Source organism: Papaver somniferum, chromosome 6, assembly GCF_003573695.1.
Source record: "Papaver somniferum cultivar HN1 chromosome 6, ASM357369v1, whole genome shotgun sequence".
NCBI lineage: Eukaryota > Viridiplantae > Streptophyta > Magnoliopsida > Ranunculales > Papaveraceae > Papaver > Papaver somniferum.
This window is the reverse complement of record NC_039363.1, coordinates 19446585-19472254: the sequence shown is the minus strand read 5'-3', so window position 1 is coordinate 19472254 and position 25670 is coordinate 19446585. Positions and strand designations below refer to the sequence as shown.

Here is a 25670-nt window from a genome sequence, read left to right as displayed (position 1 = left end):
GACAACACAACTAATCGGTTCACACTTCGTGTGATCATCTATGAATACAAGATCGAGACAATACAACAATGGAGTATGTTTACTTGATACAAAGGTTCGGACTTAACCAAACACAATAGGATTTCTTATCAAGTAAATAGGAATTAACGTTTGTGTAATTTACTTTAATTATAATAAAACAATTATAATGCAGAAATATAAATTAAATGACACAACAAGATTTTGTTAGCGACGAAACCGCAAATGCAGAAAAACCCCGGGACCTTGTCCAGAATTGAATACTCTCAAGATTAAGACGCTACAAAAAATTAAACCTACCTTCGTATAGTTGAGACCAAGCAACTACACCTATAGTTCACCTAGTTTCGTGACTTCCGTCTGTATTCCCACGCCTAAACTTATGAATAAGTCATGTACTTGGAACAATTCCTTTGGTTAGTATTCCAAACAGTAAAGGAACATCTGTTTGGTATCAACTCTTTTCAACCAAGTGATGTGAGTTCGACAAATGTTCTTCTGTTTATCTCAATAAACTCCTTCGTCAGGTTCTGAGGTCTATCTTATTCTCAACTACCGAACGTTATTGTTAAGATTTTGCAATCAAAAATTTTACTCATAAAGAATTGTATTGATGCCGATCTACACAACTAATCAATCCAATCTACCACAAGGATAAACTGATTATAGTTTGATCCTCTTATACTGAAACAAGTATTGTGCACACCAAATATTATGAACCCCAAATCAGAAATCTTCAATATCTTCTTTGTCTTCAAATCTTCTTAGATCTTCAATAAACACCTGCACACAACAACTTGAATCTCTTGTGACAATCACGCACATAACAGAGTCTGTTAATAAAGAATTATCACAAGATCGTCTTTAGCACTAACAACAGACTAAAGATCCCTATCGAAACTTCGATCTAGTTTGAGAGAATCTTATATCAGAAGAGAATATTCTCAAGCATAAACAAAATAGGTACAATCAAATTTCAGCCATTGTTAGTCAATCAAATCATCCGAAAACACAAGATAAACCATAATTATCTAGTTTCCCACCAGCGGTACTCGTAGAGCTTCTCAATCCCAAAGAAGACTTTAAACTGAGTGGCCGTAAGAGATTTCGCCTAATTAGGTTACTCTCCTCTCCGAATAAGCGGCTTTACCAGTAACAACACAACCGAGGAAGTTTGCTTACACGAAGGATTAGTTTGCAAGAAATGCAAACTTTAAGTATTTATAGACAAGGAAATTTGGACACCAAGGAATTTCCAAAACCGAAAACATTCTCAAAGATATTCAATATATTCCAAATTTGGTTTCCATAATTCCTGGAAATGCTATGTCCAAAATAATGACAGAAAGTCTCTTTGGAAAATTTTAATTAATAAATGCACATTACTAATTCTCATTTTTCTAAAATAAAATTAACAACCTTAAATAAAAGATTCTTAACTTATTTATATTTCGATCCTGGGATTTTCTTCCTGTAGCTATTAAGGAATAACTTTGAATAATAAAAGATAATCATTACTGTACGTGTTCAAAGTATGCCGACATCCTTACTTTGTAAGTCCTCTTTCATACTTACAACCTTGAAACCGATTTTCCACACTTCTAAACAAGTTTAGAATTGGTTCATCCGACTTTCAAGAACTATGCGATTGATTAATAAACACTCAATCAAGTTTCGGTTCTACCTCCATGTGAGTACTATGCATAGTCACACTAGCTTTCCAAAATTCGGTTGACTAGGTACTAGGATCGGTTCCCCATATTTATATGGTATCTAACTTATATGTGTTGCACATGTCCATAGAATCGGTTCCCCTTTGCTTAAAAACGTGTTGCACATGTTCATAGGATCTGTTCCCCTTTCCGCTATAAACCTTGTTGCACCTTATACAAGAATCTATTTCCCTTTGTGATATGTTGCACCTCTTCATAGGATCGGTTCCCCTTTACCCAGATTCGGTCAACAAATCACAAACTCGATCATACCATCTCAGGTGATTACTTAAGATCGGTTTCACTAATAAAAGTCATACCAATACATAAGTCAAGCCTTTGTGAATAGTCTTACCAAGAACACAAACAAGTCGTGAGCGTTTATACTAAATCACACATATTGGATGTTCACAAGATATGTAAAACATTGTTTCCTAGGATGAAATCCTCACCTCATACCCATACATAATCACAATAGCATTTAAATGATTATTTCGATGTCTTATCTACAAAGTTTAATAGTTAAGAAATAAACTTCATATTGTATTCCTTAGTACTATGTCTATCTAGAGTGTTCATGCTTCGCAGTTTCGTTTTCAATATGCACGACTTGAAAGATATGTTAGGGAATGAAACAGTTCAAGTCAAATATCACTAACCTCAAGTGGAAGGATGATGTTATCGTTGTAGCTTCTTACTTCTTCACTTCTTCAAGTATTTGCAATACTTGTAATGTCTCATATCCTAATACTTTCAAGCTAACCTATACGAAGTTGACTCTAGTACATAATCAAGCGACTCTTAACAACCACATATGACAACCAAATTTGACATACCAACGCTTGGTGGGTTCAACCGAGCTATGGTCTAACACTGTTATCTCTTGATTCCTTCAGAGATACGTAACAACCACATACATATGCTGCATTTCAAGACCTTTTGAAATTACCAAGATAACTAAGTAGCGGAACGCTATAACGTTCATTACAGGAGAACAATTCCAGGGCTTTCTGAGAAACCTCGCGCCACAAGGCGAGTCTTTATACTTTAAGACTGCTTTTTTTTCATTATGCTTTGTGACAAATTTATCATGTATGTTCAATAGGCTTTACACTTGGTTGGTTAGCATTACCATATGAAATACATGTATATTATTCAAAGAATCAAGTTCTACCTGGATTGTATAGGACAAATATGTTATTCGTTGACATTAAGTAACAAGGAGCTTGGTTCGATCTCATCTTGCTCTATTTCCTTAAGAATATCTATATTCTTCTTATTATTATTATTATTATTTATTTATTTATTTTTTGGATTTATCTTTATTTTCTTTGAAATTATAAGAATATGAAAAAAGAAATCCAATAATGAGCCATAAGAATATGAAGTTTTCTTTTTTAATCAAATCATAAAAATATTTATATTTATATTCCTAACAATACAGGCACAAATCGTGCAATAATATATGGGCAAGATTAATGTAATCCAATTTTCTAAACAAAAATATGAATATATTCCTATATAAGTTATTTTATGCCACATGGTCGGGAAAAAAATGGTGACAATTAATTAAATCGTTTTTGGTCATTAATTTTTGGTTTGGAAAGGACACGTAATAGTATCTTCTTTTGTTTATTTTTGGTTAGAAACGAATCCTTCCTTTAAATCATTTTCAAAAAAAATCAAAAATGACTGAGAAATTGGGGGGACTTTCCCCCCCAAGTATCTTTATTACCATTTTTATGAAATCCCGAGTTGACCAATTCCGCGGACGAAAAAACATTTCTTTAAACCCTTACACCACACTTTTCCTTCTCGTTTCATCTTCTCTTTACAGACAAAAAAAAGAAAAAAGAAAAAAGATTCATCTTCTTTCCTGCTCCCATATGGTCCAAATATAGGGATCCTTGAACAAATCCAAAGTTATTCCACAAAAAAGGTGAGATGCAGAGTGATTTTGGTTGGATGCGCATGTTATTTTTACCGGCATGTCTCTGTCTACGGTTTTGAAATTCTTATCTTAATCTTTCATAATAAAACTATTAAAAACCTAAGAGTATTTGGGGTTTTAGTTGTATTACTAATTAGATTTTTTTTTCAATTTTTTGTGATTTACTGTTTTCAATTCGAATCATCGTTAATGGGCGAGATTTATCTGACGGTGCTGGATAGTTAATTGACTGAGATTTCTGATTTCCTAGATTCTTATTTGTATGGACTTATGTTGTTGTATGACAATGTAGGCATTGGCTTTAGGTTTTAATAGGATTCTTCTCGTGTATGTGTTTACAGCTATTTCATATGGGTTAATATATTCGGATTTGGTTTCGTGACTGGTATTTTCTTATTCCTTTCCAGATGTCTCAAACCAAAAAACAACCCTCTAAGAAAAATATTGGGAGCTCCGACAGAGCAAGCATAGCCCCTGGACAATTTAGGTCAAGTTATGGTGAGAATTATACTATCAGATGACGGTATATAATGAAGTGTGTAGAATACGTTATTTTTAATTCATTGTTGTCCTACAGGAAGCGTAAAGAATAGAGGAGGAAGGGCTAGTCATCTCGTCCGTCAACAATCAGTGCGTCATACATTGGAGGATTTGGTTGAACCACCACCGCGTTCAGGAAAATCAAGAAGAGGATCACTATTGCAACAAGTTGGTAGAAGGCAACTACAACCAATGAATCAGCAACGATCATCGCAAATCGAAGAGCATGAACAAGTAGGGGAAGAATACCTTCAACCACTAGAAGAAAGATCAGAAAGAACTCATTGCACTCCCTTGCCAACACGTTCACCACCACCGCGATGCAGGGGTGGACGAAGTCTTCCTATAACACCGAGCAGGTTACCTCTGAATAATGATGATTTTATTGATTCCCCGAGGAGATCTCCAAGAGGACTTGGAAATAATCGAGTACTGACTAGCAGGTCTGATGATTTTATTAATTCTTTAAGGAGATATCCAAGGGTACTCGGTAATAATAGCGTACAAAGAACTCTTGAGCCAGAGTACAATGCTTCAAATGACCGACAAATGCAAACACATCGTCAAGTCCAACATCAATCAAATCAACTTTATAACACTCAATTATCAAGTTCTTCTCGGCAACAACCATTGGGATTACAACATCAGAGTAGTTGAAGTTCGTCTTCCCAACGACAATCTAAAACACCATCAAATGGTGCTCCTCTTGGAAACCGAAACATCTCGCAGCATAATCCTTCACGCTCTGAGCCACAACAAAATGATACTCCTGAAAATCAACACTTCCCGCGACAGCATCCTTCACATTCGGCATCTAATTCTCCTCAGTCAAATGAAGAATGTGGTACTGCAGAAACAAGGGGTAAGTATAAATGTACGCATATGTGAAAATAAAAGATGCAGACCACTTCATTTTATTTGTTTGCACGAGTTCACTTATATGTTCATTTTTAATATTAAACAGTGGTACCAGTAAGGAAAAAAAGAGGGCGCAGCTATATGAAAGAACTTGCAAAATTCAGGAGTCAAATATTTGAATTGGATCTCTATGAAGGAAGACTTTGTGGTTATAAAAACGAAGTCGCAATCAATTACGTGTGCATGTGGACTAGGCAAAGTCAGAACTGTCCTTTGAATTACGATACATTTAATGATATTCCTCCTGAAAAAATTCAGCGGGTGATCAAGAATCTCTATGTATGTATTAGAAGTCACTTGTTATTCCAATCTCAAAAATATTTTTTGTTAAAGTAATAATTCTGACGTTTTAATAATGTCACTTATAACTCCATGCTAATCCGTTTTTTCTCAACCAGGATTACTTTACAATCAAGTCTCGCACTGGAGAAGACCCAGAGGAAGCAATCAAGAAAATAATGAGGAATGCATATAACAGGCATAGGCACAAAATTCATAAAGCATACCTAAAGATTCAAAACCTTAGTGGTCACAAGGTAGCTTTGGCCTCTGAAACACCCTCTGAACTTGAGATTAGCAAAAAGGATTGGATATATATGTTCAACACTTTCGCCACACCATATTTCAAGGTATGTCCATTTAGTTACATGTGATATTTTCATCAAACTATCATTGCTTATGTGTTAGATTCTGAGTTTACTTGTGGATACATTAGAACCATAAAATTAGATAGTATATGCAATTTTATGTCACCTAGTGATACACCCCTTATACAATTTCATTGCTTCTTTCAAAATACATTTTTTCTAGTTAGGAATGTGTTCTTTTCCGTAAGGGTATGCATTTGAACTTCCTATCTGTTCATTTATCGTCAAATATGCGTAGCATAGCTAGTTTTGGACTTTCTCAAATAAAATGAAGTTTTGAATTTCATGGTATGTGTAGAATGTTTAAAATATCATGCTATATATGTTATGAATACACTGAAGAGTTGCTTAAGCTAACACATGGTGCAGTTTCAATGACAGAAAAAAATCAGACAGAGGGAGTACGGTGGCTAAGGCGAAGGAAATTAATCATAGTGCAGACAACAGAAGTTTCGCCAGCGTAGAATATGATTTGGTATGCATTGTATCTCATTCTTTGTCTACTGATGCTAGTTCGAATCTGTGTTGTATATACCGTGTAGTGTTAACTTACTTGGTTTGCATACAACTGGTTGTTGCTTCAAAGATTGCGGAAAACAAGCCTTGTAATGCGATGATTTTGTTCTCAGAAACCCATGGTTCTAAAAAATTACCACCGAAATGTCAGGAGATGAAAGTAAGACAGGCTACAAATATACTTTGAATTTTATGTCTTAATCAATCCCTGCAACAGTATATGATCATGTATGGCTATCTGTAATTTATGTAGAAAACAATGAAGGACATGAAAGAAGCAACACTGCGAGGAGAATCTAGTAAAACTCCAGCTGACATATATGAAACCGTCTATAATGAATAACGTGGAGGTCCCAACAAATGTTGGCGCAAGGCTAGGCAGACTCACAAGAGTTTGGTCGATATAAGGGAAAAAGAAATTGAATTGTTGGAAGAATTGAATCTCTACAGACAGAAAACATGTTATACAGAAGACAAACACGTCGGCTTACTGATGTAATGAATAGCTTTTTTTTCTGAACATTATCCTTCCATGGTTGTACCATATGTATCAGATGATGAAATGGAGGATGATGCAGAGGTTTGTGGGCGAGGTGAGGATCTTGATGTGGAAGGTCAAATTGATGAGGATGACTATGATGACCTAGAGGATGAAAACTGCATCCATGACTATCCTGATATGGAGCACTGAAATGTGGAAGGTGCCATCGATGATGAATGATTTTCATTATTTGAAAGACTGGCGTGGAGGATCACAGTTCGGAGTAGGCCATCCCGTGATGAATGAATTTCTTTTTTGTTTTATTTTTTGTTCTTTTTCTTTCTTGTTTTCTTCTGGTATTAGGATATTAGGGTTGGAAGGATGATAACGTGTAGTATGGCTTTTTGAAGCATTGTGTGGTAAGGTGTTATGACTATTTTTACTCTTGGTTTTGGAAATGAAATGCATATTTTATTAATTTGTTTTGTCGATGCATACACTGTACAAAAAATTATTATTAGGATATCATCAAAAATGATAATCAACTAATTACGAGGTTAATTACGATATTATCATGATATTAATTACCATATTAATTATGATAATTATTTACGAGATTAATTATGATATTAATTACAATATTAGTTACGAGATAAATGAAGATATTAATTACCATATAAACTAAAATAATTAATTTTGATATTAATTACAGTATCATCCATTCATAAAATAAAATAATTACATTAGATATGTTAGTTTAATTTTCATCATAGTTGCGGAATAATTTTGGAACCATATGCCAATTAGTAAATTTGGTTGTTTAACGATTCGGTAACTATCTGTCAACTTGAACTTAGTTTCCTATACCTATTGCAATTATGAAACCACAATATTTGGCTACTACCAAATTAATTGTTAAATAAATTCACAACAAGATTTTAATTTTGTTGCCATATTATATGGCAAGTTATTGACAACTACGATGACTAAGTTGTTAATATGTTTGAAAACTCCAGAACAACTGCACAGATTAGTGGTTTTAATTAATTGCATTTAACTAAGTAAAGTATTTGGCTCCGATAACATAAGTTGCCAAAATAAACCATAGCAACTAGTTATTTTTAGTAGTTGCCTTTACATTTAGAAACACCCCATACGGTAACTTAGGCTCCGCAACTACCATTAGTTGCATATATGTTTGGCAACTAAAAAGTCATCTTCGGCAACCAAACTGGTTTGGTTGCCAATGCTCACGTTTTTTGTAGTGATATGAAATTAATCATCAATATGTTCGCATGATATTTCCATTGACATGCGCATTCTCATAATCCATTTGGGATGTCCTTGTTCTCTGGAACCATTAGACTTCGGAGCGTCCTCCAGTTTGATTCGTGGACATATTCAGAGACAATCTTATGGGATGATTCCAGATGATATAAATAAGTTGTGTCTTACTCACCTACTTCCTTTTTAGGTGAGGATTGATCAAACCAAGTGGTCTCTCCAACTTCCTTTATGGAGTCACGGCCTTAAGCACACTTCCACTAAGTATAGTTGCAACACCTTAATCGTGTTGATAACGTGTTTAAGAAGAATTACATATGAAACAAGGAAAGATAAGAGGAAGAAGAAGAAAAATCTTGTTAGGAGATTAGGGCAAAAGCATTACATAGCTTCCTTTATATATAACCCTATGAATGTAGTTGGACCACACATCCATAGGTTGTAGGCCCTGTAACACACACTAAATTTTAATTTCATTGTTTCCGTTTAGATGGAGGTTTAATGGTAGATTCGAAGATGATGAATTCAAAAACACCACTTACACGAACAGTCGGTGGTCTGAGTCATTGGAGTTACGGAGTCGATGACTCAACTTAGTGAATTCACCTTTTTTTTTTGAAACCAAACTACGATTAAACCAAAAACTAAGCAAGCGTAAGAACATGTTGGAAAGTCCGGCCAAGTTGGTCCTTAATCATACATGACTATTAAGAAATTAGGGGTGCATATCTAGCCATTTGTGTTTTGTACCCGAGTAACTGAGTGCTTGAGTCTTATCAGCAACAAAGCTCGCTAAAGCATCCGCTAGTTGATCTGTTTCTCTATAAACATGAAAAATCTCCCAGTATGTTATTTGTTGTAGTAACTCTTTGATTTTGTGAATGAGCGGTTGAATGTGTGCCATGTTGGAGCAGTGTCAGTGGTGAGGTAGTATACGAGAGATAATGAATCTGATTCGATGATGAGTGCAGTGACATTCATTAGACAAGCCCGATGAATCTCAACTAGCATTCCCCTCGTTTGTGCCATAATTGCTGAAGTATAACCTGGTGGTTCTGCTATAACACAGAGAACCCTTCCTTCTTCATTGCGCAACACTTCTCCAGCTATGCCTGGTTTGTTTCTAGATGCACCGTCACAGTTGATTTTAGAGATACCTGGTGTTGGAGGAGTCCAACCCACGGAAGCAGTATAGCACGTGGCCCAATGGTTGTTGTTGACTGTTGGGGAGAGGCCTGCAGCTAATGGAGGTTGATGCAGTTGTGACCATAGGTAGTCAACGACGTATTTTATAATGAGCAACTTGATTGTGTTGCTTGAATCATTAGTATACTGAAATTAAGATTTGTTTAGTGAACCCATATGTGCCACAATGTGTAACAAAGGTGAGTTGTGAAGTCTGGTGGTGGTTTTGGCTGTGGAGACGACGGTTGGAGCAGGCTCTGTACATTTGTGATAGGCGTGATGACCAATGGTCTGGCTGCGTATTGAAGCTTTAGAAAATTCCTCATATTTGTCCATATCAGTTGCGCTTGTGGACAACAAAAAAAACATATGATCAATCAATTCTGGGGATTCATTGCAGATTGGACATATGGGGGTACTGATAATTTGTCATTGGTGGAGAAGCTCCCTTGTCGGTAAGCCATTATGAAATGTTTTCCGTACAAAAAATTGGATTTTTGGGGGGCAGGGGAGTGACCAAACGAACTGTTGAGGAGAAGTTGTCTGGTTTGGATTGGTGCATTGGTGAAATAGTCTATACGCCGATTTTACAGAATAAGGCTCCAGTCTTGGTGGGATACCAGATGATCTTAGTGTATTGGGAAGTTAGCTTAGTGCTTGTTGAATCCTCAGGATTGCAGTCCCAACATTGGAAGTTGAGCTACGAAGTGCCTTTTCTGCCTCTCCAAATAGGTGCAATTTACCATATCTAGAAAGCTTCTCGTATTCCGTCATTTAGCACGGACGTTAATCTGATTACTGTTTTTTTGGATTCCACCCTTTCACAGTACTATGGAATATGGTTTGGAAAAAAATGTGGAACACACCAACTTGAAAGCTATTAGATTTGACATTCCATATTTTTTCCACTCTTGAAATAGGTTAGATTCCACTATAAGATTTGCTCTAAATACAATGCATTTAGTGATTAAGGTCTTATATAGAGAATCAGATGTTGCTTTTTTTGTTTCAGTTTAAAGATACTAACGACCAATAAGTCTTTTTTTTATGTGCCTCCCAAATGAATTATGATTGAAATTCTACTCCACGATTCACATTAATCCCCCCTGCCTCAACCAAACTTTACCACTAATACTCGATTATTAGTTCATGTTAGTAAATCCATAGTCTGCCCCGAATTAAGTTGGGAATTTTGATAAAATGCCCCCGTTTTGAATATAGCAAAATAAAGTGCCCCCATTTTTTAGAACTTTTCAAAAATGTCCCGTTTTTTTTCTTCAAAAAACAGGTAAGGGCTGGTTAGGGGGGTTAAGTTCCAGCTGGCACCCTACAAATGACATGTACACCCTCGCTCGTGCATCTCACACACACAACAATAACAGGGGCTGGAAATTCTTACTCGGCTAAGTGATCTAGGCCAGAACAGTTTCTAAGGCCAAATCAATACTGCACCATGATGGCGTTGCACAATCACAACTTCAACCATGTTGGCACTCTTGTGTAACCCTCTTTTCGTCTTAACTCCAAACACAGCTGACTGCATAACACAACCGCAAGACATCGCCGTTGTTATCTAGACCACAAGAAATTCAGCTGCATCACAATCAACAACTCATAACACTCCTTAGTTCTGCCATAACCTTCAACAACACTGCCTGCAACATCAATCTGCAACCTTGACTCAAGCATCAATAACAAAACTCCAGTTACAACATCCACCATTTCCTCAGGCCATTTCTCACCAACAAACCATTGCAGTTCAGTTGAAACTTCTACTCTGTAAAACCACTTCAAGCATCACTATCCAGACTCAATTCCAGTGCACCAGATCACTACTTCTTCAAACATTCAACACACACAACCCTTCCACCTTATTACAGCTGTAGCTTCAACTCATCTGCAACACTAACTAGCTGCAACAACATGCTCTAACTGCATCTGCTCTTGTCAGTTCATCCATGTCCTAACATACATCTAGGGTACTCATTCAACACCGTTTCAGACCGTGCGACAATAGCTTGTCCTTCCTCCTTGTATTGCAGCATTACGAGCACCAAGTCATTCATACATCTATTTCATTTCAGTAACCTATGAAATCCACATCTAATTCGAATACCAATCTTGAAACAATCATCACAGCCTGCAATCAATCTCTTCTAAACCCTTCAAGCACATTCATTCCTGCAATTTCACCATTCAATCAACATCAGTAAGCCCATAATTTCTTCCATGTTTTCATCACAATCCACCTCCAACCCTAATTTCTTGATTTCTGACTCATCTTCAACATAATCTCAAATACCACCATCTCTTCCTTGCTCTTTCTTCACTGAAGCCATCCTTGGAGACAACTAACCCTGGCCATAATCATCTTCTTCTCAATTTCAAGAGTCAGACGACCAACATCTTCTAATTCTTCTCTTTATTTTCTGAAATCCACCATTGAATCCAACAGAAATTTCTCAAACCCTACAATTACACAAACCCAGTCTTTCATCTCAAAACTTCATATCATCTTCTCCATCGATTACACATCCACTGCAAACTAATTTCATGACCTAACTTCAATTTCTTAAGCCAAATCTTCAATTCATCCATAACCCGTCTCTTCTGGTTCTTCATAAGATTGAATTCCTCTCTACATTTCTTCCCAAATTACACAACTAAGAAATCATCATCAAAATAAACTAGGGTTTGAAAAATCTCACCTGTCTACAACCTTCATCTTCTCGTTTTCGTTCATCGTCAAATCAAGCAGAACATGAAGTTAAATCTCTCAATCACTCTAGATTATAACGATATCGATCTGGAATCCCTCAATCACAGCTGCTAACCTAAATGAAACCCTGAGAGAAATGAGTTTCTCTCGAGATCGACAGGTCATAAAGACCAAAGGATAAACAAGTAATTTTGCTTGTTATTTTTGACCACATTTTAACATGTTTGACCAACAAATTTGACTTTGGACGAAAAAGAAACAGAAGGGCATTTTTAAAGGGTGTTCTTGTATATACCCCAAATATACTAACGGTGCCCCTTTATCCCTGTACCCCAACAATCATCTTCCTACCCGTCAAATCATTAACATTCTTATACCCCCACACAAAGATCTCAAAATTGATCTACCTCGTGATGGACGACTACCACCAGTGGCCCACCACTACCGTTTTTAATCAAAGAGAAACCCCTTTACGGAAGACCAGATTTTAGGAATAGTATACTAAATCCTAGGTGCAGTTATTTTCTTCTTATATTTTTCGGATCCTTGATCGATCCATTAAGGATTTGGTTTTAATCTTGATCTTTTGGTTCTATTCTCACAAACCCATGTCCTCGATCTCAATTTCGAAAACTCTGTTATTCTCTTATCAATAAAATCATCTTGCGTGTATTTAGTTTCATTTGTTGATTAAAAATAGTTCTTAATGAAAACTCAATAGCTTTGTGATTCTAATAGTAATGGATTTTTTGAAGTTAACGTCTGATTTATTCATCTTTTTCAATAACTCCATCAGTAGTTCCATGATAAACAATAAGCAAACCAATCACCATTTTTATCAACTTCCTCCATCATTAATTTCAATTCAATTTGTCTGGTGATGTATCCATGTTGACTCCGATGATGACAATTTTAGTTTATGAACTAATTTGTTTATGAAGAACTATTGTTTATAATAATCAATCACCATGTGGTTATGAACATATTTGTTCTTCCTCATTTGTATCATGGTGCAACTGAAATATACGAAGGAAAAAACTGGTACAGATGCGTAAATTTGTTAATAAACAAACTGGAAAGAGGGGGTACACTTATAAATAAATTCACATAATTTTGAGATTTTCATGTTAACCAGATTACAACTGATATAACTAATTATTGGGATATGGTTAGCGTTTTCAGGGGTATGTAAAGGAACGCCCTTTTTAAAAAGTTAAAAAAAAAACGAGATAAATTTATTAAACCGGTAATCGGAAGTTGGGGAGGTTATCAATTAAGTTTGATGACAGGCAACTCTATCTCATTCTCATCATCTATCCATCCACCTACCAGGAATATCATTATTTATTCTCACTAAATACTTTACTACTAGTTGTTGTTTTTTCTTCTTTTCCCTTGGAAGTTGTGGTAGGGGCAATTGCCCCCCTCCATGGTTGTTCTACTGCTTTGTTCCTTGATCAAAGTAATTAGAATGGAGTTAGTGATCAGTGAGTGACATTTTCATTTTAAGGTGGATTCTTTCATCTGCCATTCGTAACAGAATGTTTCTTCTTTTGCTCATCTGCTAGCTCTGTAACTTGTCTATAAAAGAAGACCTAATTATCACTACAATTCAACAACATTACACTTCTTACACAAACCCAGCTCCTTGACTCTACCTTTCTTCATCAAAACTTCGAAAGAAAAATTCAAAGAGATTTAGAGCTCGGATAATTTTGTACCAAACCAAACTAGTTCTTCTGTGGAGTTTATTACATCCATCACCGGGTAGGCTTCCCTACTTCTTCTCTCAATTGTTTTCTAAACTGTGAAGATCTGTGTAGTTGATAATAAAAAATTGAATGAATTGGGTTGAGTTTCTTTTACTAATTTCAAGTTCCATATAATCAGTTCACCCAAAGTTCATGTCAAAAACTAATCCTAAGGGTTCATGTCAAAATAATTTCTTTTTCAATGGAAAATTTACTTTGATCAAGTGAATTTGGTTGAATTTGATAATCAGGGGTTTTCTTCTTGATAGATGTTTCTGTGCTTTGATTGATTATACCATATTTTATATATGCAGCACCCTGTATCAGCAATTTAGCATGTGGAGTGGACTACTAGGATCATAAATTTCATCCTCTACTAATATTCTTAATCAGCTGGATGAAATGAAAACCATCCATGTCCATCACTAATTTCCTTCTTGTATATGCACGCATCATTTCAATAATTCAAGCCAATTTGTTCTAATTTTTCTCCCCATATCGTTTTTCAGGCAGGTATGGATAAGTTTGTGACCAAGATAACTACAACAATAGAATCACCTTCATATTCTAGTATTCCTGGTGGTATGCAAGTAACTTCTTCATCTTCTAGATATGTCCTACTATTCCCATTCCCTACTCAAGGTCATTTGAATCCATTTCTAGATTTTGCAAGGAACTTAGCTTCTCGTATACCATATATCCTCATCAAAATCATAAGTACACCTGATAATATCCAAAAGCTACGCCCTCGATTCCTAGATTACCCTACAATTGATTTCGTTGAGCTTCCTCCCTTCGCTGAAAATGCAGAGAATACAGAGAATACCCTACAAATGTTAATCACTGAAACCCTCTTTCATATGTCTGGTGACTTTGGTCTCACAATTAATCCAGTCTAATGGTGGTAATGCACCTATCTGCATTATCTCTGATATGTTCTTGGGGTTTACAGTTGAAGTCGCTCATAGTTTTGGGTCTCGTCATGTTCCTCTATATACTTCTGGACCTTATGCCGTGTCCATTTACAACTCAATATGGACTCACCTCCCTCACAGGCTAACTCCCGCAGATGTGCTTACTTTACCTGATCTACCACCTAATTTCACAATTCATGGTAACCAGCTATCTCAGAACATGATCAAGGCTGCATCTTCTTATACCCAAGATTCACCAACCACTTTCGCTGCTCGTCAAGCTGAATTCTGCAAGAATGCTGATGGAAGTCTATGGAATACAGTTGGTGTACTCGAGAAATTTTGGCTCCAGCATTGGGAAAATTCCAGTGGGAGACCAGTTTGGGCTATAGGCCCTGTTCTCCCGATTTCGTCCAACGAAAAAGAACGTGGAGGGGAAGATTCCTGGTTTGTCTCCTCGTGAATGTGCAAAATGGCTTAGCCTACATCCAGCCAAATCTTTTCTTTATGTCTCCTTTGGTTCTCAGAACAGTATTCTTGTTGATCAGATGATGGAGTTAGCAAAGGGTTTGGAAAGAAGTGAGCAAAGGTTTATTTGGGTGCTTAGGAATCCGACAGGATTTGAAGTTGGCGACAAATTCAGGTCAGAATGGTTACTGCATGGGTTTGAAGAGAGGATGAAACAGAAATGGCAAGGATTGTTAGTCAAAAATTGGTGTCCACAAATTCAGATTCTATCTCATGAAACTACTGGTGCAATTTTGAGCCAGTGAAATTCAATTTTGGAAAGTTTGACCAATGGTGTTCCTGTGATTGGCTGGCCTCTTGGATCTGAACAGTATTACAACTCAAAGCTGCTGGAAGAAGAATTAGGGGTTTGCCTAGAGTTGGCAAGAGGATTTGATGCAAATATCAATGGTGAAGACGTCGCTCAAACAGTGCGGCTAGTCTTGGAGGGTGACAAAGGAGTTAAGATGAGGAAGAAGGCTGAAGATTTGAGCCAAGAAATGAAGAAAGTTTTAATGAAAAATGGCTCATCTGTTCAGTCCTTGGATAATTTTGTCAAGACTTTGAGGATGTGGGGTGAGGAGGATATGAAACCTCGTTAATTTCTCGGTGGTACAAGTACTTTGTTTAGCAATATTAGTTTCTATCTGTTCTGTTTGGATCCTAAAGCCCTCTCGGATTTTACTTGGACTTGCGCAATTGAAGTTTTTGTCCTTGCAAGTCTTTTGTATGAATTTGAGGGAGAACTCTTTAGAGGTTCCAATGGGGATGACCTACAACATATGATTTAATCCTCTGGTCTCATTGTTAATATTTGTTCATGAATCTGAAATCATGTTTAGCAATTTAAGACTGTCACCTGACAGTCTTAGATTGTTTTCCATGCTCACACATCTTGTGGCTTCTTTAGCTCACAAGACCAATATTGCTTGTGTTTCCATGCTCAATAATTCAGGACTTATCACACTTAAAGAACCACAAAAGGCTCAAGCAGGTAAACAAGGGCCTTAAATTACAATACAAAGTAGTATTCTAAAAGAAATTCTCTTGTCATTTTCTACTTATGCCGGCATGCTTCTTTTAAGTTACAGTGCCGACAACGTCAGGGACGGCAAAGTTTTAAACTGTTAGACTGCCGTCCCTGACACCAGAAATTATTTGCATACCAGGGTCGGCAGGGTAATCAGATCAAAACCTAGCCGGTTGTTAAGAAGTCGGAAGGGTATTATATTATCGACCCTTCCGGCTATGTGTTGCATAAAATACCTTCTCTTAATGCCTAAAATCATCATAAAGTTGGCATGGTTAAAATTATGTTCCTCGCCGACCACATCAAAGCCGACATTCTAGTGATCAAATACCATTCCGACGGTTAAATAGAAAATTGCATGAACTCCTGAAGCCTAAAAGTTATAACATCGGCATGGTAAGAAAATTTCTACCCTGCCGACCTTATCATAGCCGGCATGCTAATAACCAAATACATTGCCGGTGGATACACAAAAGAAAATGTTCTCCTAATGCCTAAAAGTCATAAGGTCGGCATGGTAATAAATTTCATACCTTGCCGGCCATACCATATCCGGCACCCGAATAGCCAAATACCTGTCCGGCGATTACTTAGAAGAAAACCAACTCCTGATACCTAAAAGTCATAAGGTCGGCATGGTAGCAAATTTTGACCTTGCCGGCCAGTGTTAGTCGGCTTATTGTGGAAACAAAAACCTCGCCGGCCGATTCAAAATTCAAATTTTTGCAAGTACAATTGCATTGATTGACTTGTACTTGGACACTATAACGGTCAAATTTGGGCACCATCCTATAAATACACTACTTCTCTCTACAAAACAACACACAACTATTTGCATATACTCTCCAAGGCTCATATCATCATACATTCCATCCAACTCACCCAAAAGCTCTCTACACACAACAATGGCTTCATTTGATTCAAATAAAGATTTGGCAATCACCAAAGCTTGGTACGCGGAAACTAGAGTAAGACATGCGTCCTCCGAAAGGGTGGTATGCCGTTACCTTTTGGGCTAGGGTACACAACAAATTTAGGCAAGACTTTGGGAATCCTAATAGAAGAAGTGTCCAACAAGTCCATGATAGGCGCCAAGTCATCGAAAATGCGATACTTTCTTTTTTAGCTCTCCAACCTCGGATTTTCAACGCTTCCCACTTCAACTTGTCCATTGAACAATTTGTAAGTATGTTTGTGGTTTATGTTACGTGATCCATGTTGTTTGATCTTCCTACTAAACACCACTAACAAAGAAAGTTTGTGTTTTATTTTTGTAGCATGAAGACGTGAAAGCGCGCTACTTGGAAGAAAAGGGGGAAGCATTCGCCTTCGATGCAAGCTATCACTTCATGATTGACAAAATCCCGGAGTATGCACCGGACTTCATGGAGGCCGGAGATGAATGGGATTCCTCCGACGAAGCTTGATGGTTTTGGTGTAGGTTTTGTGGGTGGACAAGGAGTTAGGTTTTATGTTTCAATCAATGTAGTAACCAAAATTGCATGAATAAAGTGAATTACATCTTCCCATATTCTGTTTTCTGTTTGGTATAAGTACATGCAAGGTTATAAATCCTTAGCATGTCGACTACAGGTCAGCCGGCAGTGTTAAAAATTATGTACATGCCGACCATATGATAGCCGGCGTAAAATTGTTGGCCCAAGATAGTCGGCGTAATCTTCATTCAAAGACTATTCCGGCCTAAAAAGGGTCGGCATTTTCTTCATCCACGGACAATGTCGACTGTAATTGGTCGCATCTTATTAAAACGTCTACCTTGCCTGCAGAGCATAGCCAGCACCTTATTCAAACGTCGACCTTGCCGACCTTTCACATTTTCAAAACCAAATTTTTTGATCGAAATCGAACTCATAAGACGGGTTAAAGGTTTAATCTACTGAATTCATAATTTCAAAATTTTATCTAAACTCAATTAATTAACCTAATCAGAATTTTTAGTGTTAATTAAACAAGAGCATATTAGCCATTTAAAAAATATAAGGTTAAGAGGTGGCTTCTTTTACTTCAAAATGACCTGGCTTTTGTCTCATTAAGTATATTCCAATTAATTTAGATATACCCCAATCTCGCCAGGATTTACAGGCTAGGTTTTGACATGTAGGAATTATTGTAAGTCGAACTTATTTTTTGTGGCTCCAATCGGAAGCCAAAGGCCCAAAGCGTTATATCTCTTTTGATTTTAGTGCTAGGCAATGCAACTGTAGTTCTAAAAATTTACCCGTATACCACTGTTTGAGAAGTTCAAACTTCAAATTCAAAGGTCTTGTATTCCTTAACCTTTCTTCCTGGTCCTTCAATCACAACTCGCCAACTCGGCAAGGAGATATATTGATTTTGGAACTTCAAACAATGTTTCTCTATAGACCGGGAGAAAAAACTAGGCTAAAACCGCGTCTCACATTTTTTTTTAAATTATTTATGGGTTTCAGTGGGCTCAATTCCTCGGGAAACGTGCAGGAATAGTTTGTGAGAGGCGGTTTTTTTGGGTAGTTTTTCTCTCGGTTCGTTTATACTTTCTCAACTTCAAAATAGTTTCTTAACTGAAAATGTATCTATTCGGAATCGAGTGCGAATTCATGCATACTCCTTAACGAGTGTATATTTCACATTTCAATTTCTATCCTTGATTTAATTTAGGGAGTTATGTAACGAGGGTCGTGATTCTAAACATGGAGAATAATGGAGCCATCAGTTAAATAATAAACCAATCAGAAAAATCGTTACAGGAATGTGAACAGATTTGAACTCATTCCGAATCCGTCCGGCAAATTCACTCACTCACTTCTTACAAGTGCAGAGTGTCATCATAAATGTGACCCCGTTCCGCTGTTTTTTCTCGAAGCTGCTACAGGGACCCCAGTTTTATACCCCATTTCCATGCACCACTATGTGGCAATTGGATCCACCGTTGATTCCTTCACACTCTACCCCACCAGGAGAAATATGGGGACTGTCTTAAGGAATGAACCAATACAATTTTGACACGAAAACGGTATAAAATGTTGGGTATAAAACCGGGAGCTGCCTAGCATTTTCGGTTTTTTGGAGACTACTACCGAACTAAGAGCGTCCACAGTGGGAGAGTAAACCCAAATATTTGGTCTTTTGAACAGACGTAGTGGAACGTACTATCGATCAAATTTTGATCAACGACTAAAACCCAGAATATATTTGGTCTGGGACCAAGACTAAACCCAGATATAGTCGAGCGTTAATATACTTCACGCCCCATCACCAGGCGGACATATAGTGCACGTCCCACATCAGGCGTTGGTATAGTCTACGCCCCACACCAGGCGTTGGTATAGTTTACGCTCCACATGGGGCGTACGTAAAGTCTACGCCCCATTTTTTTTTTTTAAATATTTTGTATGGGGCGGGCATTATACCCCGCCCCATTCTTTGTTTTGAAAATCAATTTAGTGGGGCGGGCATTATACCCCCGCCCCATTCTTTGTTTTGAAAATCAATTTAGTGGGGCGGGCTTTATACCTCCGCCCCACTTCTTTCATTTTTTTTTATTTTTTTTAAATGACGTTATTGATAAACACAGATTGGTAGTACTACATGGAGTGATGACGGAATAGGAGTTCTTCATTGGCCCCCCTGGAAAAACTTTCTTTTACAAGTTTGTTGTTGATAGAGTAAGTTTCTAATTATCCAAATTTGATTCAGATTTCAGACACATTACTTTTGTACTAGTTATTGATTTGCTGATTTTGCAGCCTTGCTCATATTTCTACTATGGGAATTATGGGTCCATACAGGTAGCAGTTCCTGAGCAAGCATTATTGCATGATGATTAAGTACTTATGATATCTCTACTGGTTTAGCTTCTAAACCGTGTGTTTGGGTTGGAGAACCTAAGGTCCGTTATCGAAATTCAAGAATTCTAGTTCTATAATTCACTTATGACTTATAATTACCCATTCAAAAATATTCACTAATTGATGATCTTGATGTTTTTTCTACAAGTTTCGCAGTCACTATTGATTCATGGAAGAGCAGGATTCGTTGTTCCTGTGCAACCAATGTCATTTCAGATTGTTGTAACGGGGCGAAGCCTGAATGCGCTCCTTGTGTGATAACTGTTGTTCAAGGGAAAACTATTTGGTTTAGAATTTCGAGCTTCGCATCTTTATCTGTGCTGAATTTCGAAATCAAGGTAATAACTTCTCTAATATGGCTATACTGATGATAGATGCTCCTACAGGGCTACAAGTCGAGCCCCATTTTTCCACCCTTGTAATTTTAGAATCCCCTTGGCGAATTTTAATCCACTTGGACTATCCACAGTGGTGTTAATTTATAACCTGTGTTTCAATTTCACACACAATGACCTGGTGTATATTACAAGTTAGCATTATGGCATGTGTCAAATTTGGCAATCCGAAGTTGCATATGCTATAACCGAATCTAGAATGAGTTTGGTGTGAGACCCAATCTCTACCTGCCATTGGCATACTTCTGGGTAGAATGGGGTTGGATTTCATTTGTGGTAGAGAACCTAGAGATCAGATTCAATCCAAGAAGTCTAGTTTGGAGCTCGGATAGAGCCTGGTTAATCTCTCCTAGATGCCTTTTTAATTGTTACATTTTATGAATCAATGCTGAATACTGGATTTTGTTTTATGTAATGCAGGGACATAACATGACAGTATTAGAAGCCGATGGACATTTTGCTGAGCCATTCATTGCCCGACCTGAATATTTACCCCGCGGAACTTATGTTGTAGTAGTGAAAACCGAAAAAGATCCATCCAAGATTTATTGGGTTGCCTTTAATGTTATTGGTGGAAAACCGGCAACACCAACCCATTTAGCCATCTCAAATTACGATCCTAACTATAACCATAAACCTCCAACATCTACTCCGCCTGCAGTTCGCTTTTGGTCCTTGTGGAGCAATTTCTCGTAGTCCACACATCTTGACAGAAATTAGGTGTTTCTTTTGTTACTATTTTATCTGCAAGAGCATATCTACTGGGAAATCGTTTTTTTTCTTGTAGACATAGGATGGTTATGATGAGTAAAGCTGTTGGTGGCACGTGATTGGGAATAGAAGAAAGGTCATGATTGTTGCAGAGCCATTTTGAGGTCTTCTTCAACTGTGAGTTGGATTTATGTTGTTTTAGATGATGTATTTTTTCTAATGATTTTCTTTTCAAGCATTTTTGATTATTTAATGAAATCTAGTTTAATGATTTGTTCTTTGAATGAAATAGGGTAAGAACTGAAAATTAGTGAATTGACTCCGTTACTTGATTAAACCCTAAAATGAAATTCAATTTGTGTCTTCACTCTTATATCAAATATCCATGCCAATATCCACACCCCAGAATAGTTTGATTGAATAACCCCAAAGGAAAGATCAACATTGTGTATTGATGGGGTGTTCACCCACTACTTTCGTATGTGGGAAGTGTCTCCTTAGCTCACTATTCCATTCAGTATCACATGGTTTTGATAGTTTGTATTAGAAGTTTCTATGCTAAATAGCAGATTCTGGAGATTTTTGTGTTCTTATTTGTTTGCGTACTCCGTCTTAATATTAAAATGTAATGAATGGTTTTCCCTTTGAGTCACTAGCAAGTTCTTCAATTATTCATTGTAGAGTTCTATGCTCAGTTAAGACATTGCGGAGAAGTGTTTTAGATACTTTCATTTAGTTACCCAGTTAACTACAGAATACACATAAAATAACTCATAGTGATGGTTGGTGGACAATAACTACAAATCATTGCATAAAACGTATCAAATGAAACTCAAAGTGGAATTGTAAAATTTGACTGAACTTGAGTGATGGATCGCCCTGCATCATTGAGCATATTCTAAGCTCAAGTTGAATGTCATATTGGTTTGGTTCTAAACCGACGACAAATTAATTATGGCCATATTTTAAGAGTCTTAGTGCCTTGAATATTTCACAAGTTGCAACTACTCTGTATTGTAAGATATCTGTGTGCCGAAACCCTGTCTTGTGGAATTGTTTGGTTGCGTAGTTAATTGACGATAGAACAGAAAGGAGGTTCAGTTCTTGCAATATCTTCTACTTTGGGTTATCAGTTTATAATTGAACCTCAATGTATGTTGTGGTTTTGCAATTCACTTGCAAGAGAACACTCAAATATAAGATGGAATTTATGCAATGACTTGGTAATTCAGTTGTTTCTGCTAAAGATTCATCTCTGATCTTAATGGCATTCTTTTAATATTTCAGGTTCTTATCAAAATTGATGAACATTCATTCAAATGGTAGGACGGTTTCAGGTAGGTTTCTTACAGATTTTTGATACTTTGTCATCGGTTCTAATTTTGTTCAGTAATTATAGTGTATGATTAGAAGAAACCTTAAATGTAGGTGTAACATTACTATATTAGTAAAGAATCAACTTCGATATCTGTTAGTAGTCTTCTACTGAATAAAGTTTTGGTCAGTATTTGGTATTTGGAATTTGATGAAGTATCAAAGTTTAAAGGGTCTGCAGGCTCTGGCTCTGGCTACTTAAGCATTGTGAACAGAATCAATATACTACTTATATGCTGAAAAATTGAAGTTATAGTTAGTCTTGATTCAAAGAATGTGTGGTGCTAACGAAAACCAATACCAATATGTTAATTTGGATACGTTTGATGGTACCATTGCTGTAGAAGCTAATCTTTAGTTACTGTTGAGCAACTAAATCTGTAGTTCGTACTCATGTTATTGGAATTCAAATTGTGAATAGGCATTCATATCCAAGAAATTCTGATTATCAGGGTTGTAAGAATGATAGCAATTCTTGAAGCTTCGCCGTCTTTTAGTATTTGGTCGAATTATCAGGGTTGTAAGAATGATAGCAATTCTCTGTAGGTACTACTTTCTCTTGTCTTTTTTGAATTTTTAATCTTTAAGTTTGGGTTTTGTAGAAGTGAATAGGCGTGGAAAATGTACCAGTAAGAGACTTTTGACTTTTTCACTATCTTGTTGTCCCTGTGAAGAAACCAAACATCAGATCTCAGCAAAGATCGCACAGTTGTCTGTACCAAACACCAAAGTCAAGCAACGCAACGCGCACACTCTTTATCCTGTTATATCTTGGTTCAGTATTTGCCATCTACAGTTATAGAATTGATATGTAATTGACTGTCACCGTGCTTATGATTTTCTTCCTTTTCTTTGCTACAGGTTCCCAAGATGTTCAGTTTGGAGGCTCTAATTCTTACTTGAATACTGAGAATAAAGACTGCGGAGGAAAGCTTTCATGAAATGAAAAGGGCACAGGCGGTTCTTTCCATATGTTGTTTTAGACTGGGCCTTTTATTTTACCACCGAAATTTTTATTTGGTTTTGTAAGTTCTATACCTCTTTTGAAATTTAAAAGTGCTCAACATTTTGGAAGTCTGAATGAGATACAATTTTTAGATCACTTTCCTTTGAAGCAGGGATTTACAGAGAGAGAGAAAGCAGAGTTGTTTGATTATTAATTTCTAAATCATCAGCTCTGATTATTTGTTTATTTTTCTTTTCTCTGGCGATTGAAACTATGTTTGTATGGTGACAGTGTAGTGTCAAATCTGTGAGTGATTCTTGCGGCAGCTAGTACAGCTAAATCATGCAGATATCTCAGGAGGGGGGCAACAAACAGACCCTCGAGAAAGACTCCTACTTCTCTCCTTTTTGATCTGCAGTGGACAGCTTAAGACGTTAACTAATGAATGAAATGAATATCCGGTTTGTACAAATCCTTCCATTTGAACCCTTTGTTCAGGAAACAATTTAATCTCTTGATCAGATATTTGTTGGGCACACAATTTGAAGGTGAAGTGGGCCTTAATCAAATCAAATAGAGTCGTACAATTGATTTTCTGGCGCCTTTGGGGTGTGGAACGGACGGTTCCGGATTAGGGGCCACCCGTAACCAAACCGTCAAAGTTGCGGATTTGGAAAATTAAATCCTGATCGGCTTAATCGTCCGCAGATTTGATCTTTGCGGATCAACGAATTGTACGGGCCGGTTGCGGATTAACCGCGGATTTAGTCAAAAAAAAAAAGTAAATAAAAAATATTAGTTATAACCACAAGAAGCACCTGGGCTGACTAGCCATATACTTTGAATGTCATTGACATTTTGTGATCATTTCAGTTTCTGTAAATCACACCTTTAGCTTGTACAATATTAGAATCTGGACTCCAAAGGGTTTGATTTAGGCATGGATTGTATAGACGCATCAAAATGTACTGAAGTACTAAGTTTACAAGAGTTGCCCGTTTGGCAACCTATTTGATAAAATCACTAACCACTACATAAAATTTAATCAACAGAGAGTTCAACCAGGAAAAAAATATAACTTTAGGAAGAACACCAAGAACAAAAGGTGGAATGAACAGAATAACATAAGGATATAGGGAAATTCTGATGTTATTATTACTTGGAGAATTAATGAAGATTCAACAACATCACATATGCCCTATAAATGATGTACTTTTATCTTACCGACAACAACAAATAAATAAGCTGGTAGATTTCTTAAACACAATGGAAACCAGGTTCTCCTCAGTACAGCCTTAGAACATTTCGTGTTCGCCACCGGAAGTTAACTAACCATACGTATTTGGCTCATAGACTATGTACGGTGCGGATAAATCCGCGGATTTAGAAAACCAACCGCAACCAAGCCGCTAAACCTCGCGGATTTGAGAATTCACACGTAAACGACTCATAGACTCTTGCGGATTGGTTTTCACCCGCAATTTTGCTGACGGTTGCGGATAAAATCCGCGGTTCCGGATTGTATGCATACCCCTAGGCGCCTAACACAGGAACCATTTTTTAGGGATCATGGTTTTTTTTGGGAACCATGGTCCTATCAGGCCTACCTCCATATACTTATAAGGAGTGTCCTAAAGTTGCGTAAATACACATTTACCCTTTACTTTAATTTAAATTAAAACTAACCTAATAACTATATAAATCTAATCATATATATCTAATCTAAATGAATCTATTTACCAAAATCAAAAACAATAACAGGGGGAATCGAAATTTTTTAGTTTTGAAAAAAAAAATTATTCTCTTCTTCTTCTTCTCTCTTTCATTGACGTTCCTCGTTCGATTGAAAAATGAGTACTAACCATCAAATGAGTTGAAAATGGAAGTTGCAGAGAGAAGTTCGGCTAGAAATTATGTGAAAAACTTTGTCGAACTAACCGAACCTAATGGAAATGATGAACATGAAGAACAGTTCGGCTATTTCGCAAAAAAAATTCCCAACCGAACCCTAATAGTTCGGTTAGTAGCAAAAAACATTTCCCAACCGAACCTAATAGTTCAGTTAGTTGCTAAAAACATTTCCCAACCGAACCTAGTTGTTTGGTTAGTTGCAAAAAATATTTCCCAACCTAACCTCAGTTCGGTTATTTCGCAAAATATTTCCCAACCGAACCTAACAGTTTGGTTAGTTGCAAAAAACATTTCCCAACCGAACCTTGTAGT

At 36.8% G+C, this 25670-nt stretch overlaps 1 long non-coding RNA gene and 1 pseudogene across 3 annotated transcripts; both read left to right on the top strand.

Annotated features, from left to right (window-relative positions):
• Positions 1 to 13395: 13395 nt before the first annotated feature.
• On the top strand, positions 13396 to 15910 carry LOC113285519 (annotated as a pseudogene).
• A 3820-nt stretch (positions 15911 to 19730) lies between these two features.
• LOC113287129 lies at positions 19731 to 23603 on the top strand. Of its 3 annotated transcripts, none has more exons than XR_003329726.1 (6): positions 19731 to 19838; positions 19920 to 20062; positions 20170 to 20359; positions 20837 to 21304; positions 22415 to 22464; positions 23104 to 23603. It is a non-coding gene; the product is annotated as an uncharacterized LOC113287129 (long non-coding RNA). The 3 variants fall into 3 exon arrangements; XR_003329728.1 differs by having other exon boundaries at positions 22954 to 23603; XR_003329727.1 differs by having other exon boundaries at positions 22923 to 23603.
• The last annotated feature ends 2067 nt before the right edge of the window (positions 23604 to 25670 follow it).